The following is a 4,910-nucleotide window of genomic DNA, read 5'->3' on the forward strand; positions in this document are numbered from 1 at the left end:
GATTGATAAATACCACTCCTTTTGTCTGGTGAGTGGTTCTGAAAGTGGCATGGGTTCAAGCACTAGTTGTCTGTAGTGCCAGATGACATATTCTTGTGTTGTCTTCTCCCACTTTCTTATTTCATTCTTTTGCCCTATAATCCTACTTCCTGGGATCATACTCTTTAATTAATGTTCTACACTTAGACTCTGTTTTCAGGGAGCCTAGGCCAAGGCATGAGGCAAAGACAGCCCCATTTAATGGTCATGTAACTTTAATTTAATGCATGACTATGACTGTTTTATTGGTGTAGTCTTTATGAAAAATGTTGAATATTTAGAAAAATGGAAAAATATCAACATAAATGTATTGGAATGAATCTCTTCATATAAATATTTCACATTGACTACTATTTTTCCTTAGGTATCCACACACAGTTGTCACTTGGTGATTTACCCCAAGATTCATAAATATTCTGAATCTCTTTCTGAAAATTGATAAGTTCATACTTCTTTGCAATCTTTGAAATTAGGCATGACCATGAGATTTGCTTTAGCCAATGAGATGTGTGTGGAAGTGAGAGGGATCAGGTACAAATGTTGTGAGCCAAAGCATGATTTTCTATATTTCTGCTCTCTTGCCATGGTAAATAAGCTTTGTTATGTGAAACCATTGTCATGTTAGATCTCAATTGTTTGCTGAGCTTTACAAGTTAGGATGAGCAGCCGGGTGTAGTGGCTCAAGCCTGTAATCCCAGAACTTTGGGAGGCTGAGGTGATGGAATTGCCTGAGCCCATGGATCTGAGAAGCCCGGGCAACTTGGCAAGACCAAATCTCTACAATAAATCAAAAAATTAGCCAGGCATGGTAGCGTGTGCCTGTAGTTCTGGCTACTTGGAAGGCTGAGGTGGAAGGATCGCCTGAGCCCAGCAGGTCAACGCTGGGGTAGCCATGAGCATACCACTGTACTCCAGCCTGGGTGACGGAGTGAGACTCCAACTCAAAAAAAAAAAAAATCAAGTTAGGATGAGCTAGGTTATTATGCAGTATACCAATACATATATGGGCACATTAACATGTGTGAAACCTGTACCAAGAATCACTCTAAGAATAATAACAAAACAAAACAAAATAATGCAGTGATAATAGTCACATAGCATGCAATGGAGTCAGCTTATTAATTTCAAAATAGGGATCATAATAGTGTCTTAGGTTTAGAGATATAGCAACTTGCCCAAGAACGCCCTGCTAGTGGGTGGAAAAACCAGGATTCAAAGTTCAGAATCTTATTTCTAATCACTAGAGTAGCGTTTTATTGCTGTGGTTGTAGAATATTGGTGATCCCTGGTATCCTCTCAAGTGGTCCACAAAGGAATTTTGTATTTCTAATTGCTTACCTGATATACTTCACAAATCCTACATATAAGATCATTAATTATAAAAATTATATGAATGATGTAAAATACATCCCATTAATAGACTTAGCGACAGTAACTCATAGATTGCACATGTATAAACTGAATTGCATTTAAAAATACAATTATAAAGCACCTTCCTATGAAGATAAATGGTAAGTTCACTTTAGTATTGTTATATCTATATTCACTAAAGTTTGTATTTTCACAATAATAAAAGAAGTCCATGGACAATTTGAAGCAAATGAAGTAGTGTTAAAATAAGAACAAATTCAAAATAATGCTGAATGTGTAAATACTGATAGTACTGCATTAACTATAAAATATGAGTAACTACTTAAAAATGATTTGGCTAGCACAATGACTTTCTATAAGCTGCCAAAGAAAGATAAGAAATAATCTAAATATTGATTTTGTTGGATGGAGCCACAGTGAAGTTTTATGAAATTGTCGTGAAACTCTTAAAGCTTTTACATGGTTTTCTAAGCAAAGCATAATGACTACTCTAGCATAACAAATGTCTTTTTAAAAGGAAAAGCATAAAATTATACTTTTTAGTATACAATTGATTAATTACTAAGGCATAAAACAGACCAAACATCAGAAGTATTACTCAAAGTTATAAAACTTATAGAAAATACAAATACAATATCCAGTTGAGCAAAGAAGCTTGTAAAACCACCCATAAAGTTGACAAATAAAGCTCGTAGAGACAGGCTAAGCTATAGGAACATTTTCTGTGTTAAAAATACATTTTGGGCATTGCTACTTATATCAATGGCATACAATGAGGAAAAGCAATTACTGTCACTTATGTGCTGGCAGATAATTTGCTTTTATAGTTGGATAAAACCAATTCAGCATATGTGTAGCATCTGAGGAAGAAATTCCAGGCACTGCTTTTAGTTTCATTTATTACTAAAAACTAATTTTATGAACTGTGGTATCAAGGAGAAGTCTTTTCAATAATAACTAAGTAAAAAAAAGTGTATAGGCATCAGTATTGTCAGAATACTAGTTATGAGTACAGCAAGTAAGGGCATTGCTATATGAATGAAGTTGCACTTGAATTAGATCCATACACTACTTTGTTCATAGGAATTGTCATGGGCCAATATGATGTATGAAGGATATTCTCCATTTGTTTTATCAGAATAATGCTCTTCCTTTTAAAGTCAGTGTCCTAACAAGAATCAGATGGTACACTCAAAATAGGATAATCAAAGTAGGGTTTATTCACAAAGATACTCATTAAAAATATGTGCTAGAGAACCATAAAGGGATACTGCATCAACCAAAGGTTTAGTAGGAGCCAGTTTATTATTTCAACATCTTCACTTCCTTGTACAGATCCAACAGACTTTATATAATAAATACATAAATATTGCTCATAGAAAGCTAAGGAATGTGCAAAGTTTCCTCTATCGGACCCTTCTCATGCAAAGTCTCACATCATTTCTGCCTTATCTCTGATTTCAGCAATATCTATGGCCAGCAATTTCACATCGACTCTGATTTGCTTTGCTTCAGCATTACCCATCACCAGTCCTACGCTTTTAATCTCTTGCTTCCTGCTTGGGTTTTCTGATGTCATTGGTGTGGAACCTTGTGAAAGCCTACCGGACATTCACATACTCAACAGTATGGAAGAGTAGTAGCGGGTCACTGCCAGGGGAGGAGGGGGCACATACCGCTAATAAGGGCATCTGAACCCAAACCAGGTGAAGTGAGGACCAATGAGAGGCCCAAACTTCACCTGTATGATGACCACTTATGTACCTAACTCTGAGTTATACCCCCACATCTTTAAAATTAAAAAATACAGTGTTTTTGAATGCAGAAAAAAGAGAAAAATTATGAATGACTTCTGTGCACCAGACTCTAGTAAGGAGGAAGGAATTGATCCTAGATGTAAAAAGATGAGTTTGATTTTTAGCTGTGCTAGGAGAGACTTAGTTGCAGCCAAGAGGAAGCACACCCCATGCGGCATCCATGTTACAATCTATCCTGGATTAGACCAATAAACTTGTACTAAAAAAAAAAGTGTGGAAGAGTTAATGCCTTAAGGGACAGTCCTCAACCAAATGGGAGATGGAAGTCAATGGATAAATGTCTTTTCATACCTTGAGGAAACTATTCTAAGATGTACTCAACATACTCTACAAAAGGTTTTCACAATATTTAACATCAGGCACCTGCAGCAGTAAGTCCATTCAATAATGTATTCTTGTACTGACTTTCCTTACTTCCCTGTTTCAGTGTAGACACAATAACTAGGAAGGTCAGCAACTTTTTCCAAGAAAGAAACACACTTCCTGACCTTTGTGCCATTAGGAGCCTAAGGTCAAGCAATGACATCTATGTCAGGAAAGGGCATATCAGAATGTTTGGAGCACAACTGTCCCACTCCTGTCCCAGAATTCCATACACAAAGTTGGGGTGATCCTGAACTTAGGCTGAGGGGCTGCAAACCCAAGTGAGGTAATCTCAGCATATATCCAGGTTAGGCTGGGTAATCTAACGTAAAATGTGACTACAAAGAACAATAGTTCACTTAAGACCCTTTATTCTGCACGGTCCACAACATGCTCCCTTATTACTCTTAGATTCTCCAGGACAGTAGGCCCTGACTAAAAAATTACCATAATACTTTCAGAAAGGGATTGGCAGTAGTGAGAGAGTGCTGGGATAGGGATGGGGACACAACATCAATAGGATACCTGATCTCAAACCAGGCAAAGTGGGGATCAAGAGAAGGCCCAAACTTTACCTGTACAATGTCCACTTGTATCCCTAATCCTGAATCATGCCCCACATCTTTAAAATAAAATAAAATCTAAAAAAAGAGGGACTAAAGAGACAACCAACAGAATGGAAAAATTTATTTGCAAATTATACATCTGACAAAGGTCTAACATCCAGGATAAATTTTTTTCCCCCTAAACTTAGTGATACAGAATCAGAATAAGTGTTAGTGTCCTAATATTTTTGGAATTGTGCCAGAAAGATCTGAATCCACTTCTAAAGTTCTCCTGTAGTAGATGACTTGCTTTTCTTCTATAGCAATTTTAGTATCTTGTATTTATCCTTAGAACAGCAACATTTTGATGTAGATAATTTTCCTATCAAGGACTTCAGTGGTGGAAAAATTTTTCTAGTGTTTTTGATAACTTCCACCTTCTTTTGTTATCTTTTTCTGAAACTACTGTTATCTAGAGGAATAATTGTGAAGATTCAACACCCATGTCTCATCTTATTTTATATTTTAGATATAGATCCCGGAAGATTTTTTTTTTTTAGGAATGCAATGTTAAAAGCTAGTATCTTTAAACTAGTTTTCTTTAAGGGACTATTTTAGGTGGAAAATAAGAAAAAAACTTTTAAATATCTGTCATTTTATTTGGTTCATTTTAGGCATCAAATTTGAAGCATACTGATTTTTTTTTATTAGATTCTCATTTGATGGTCTTAATAGATGAGTTTAAGCCATTTATTTTTGTTATGTGTACTGGTAT

The sequence above is a fragment of the Carlito syrichta genome, unplaced genomic scaffold, assembly GCF_000164805.1.
Source record: "Carlito syrichta isolate Samal-C Ts95f unplaced genomic scaffold, Tarsius_syrichta-2.0.1 Scaffold302542, whole genome shotgun sequence".
NCBI lineage: Eukaryota > Metazoa > Chordata > Mammalia > Primates > Tarsiidae > Carlito > Carlito syrichta.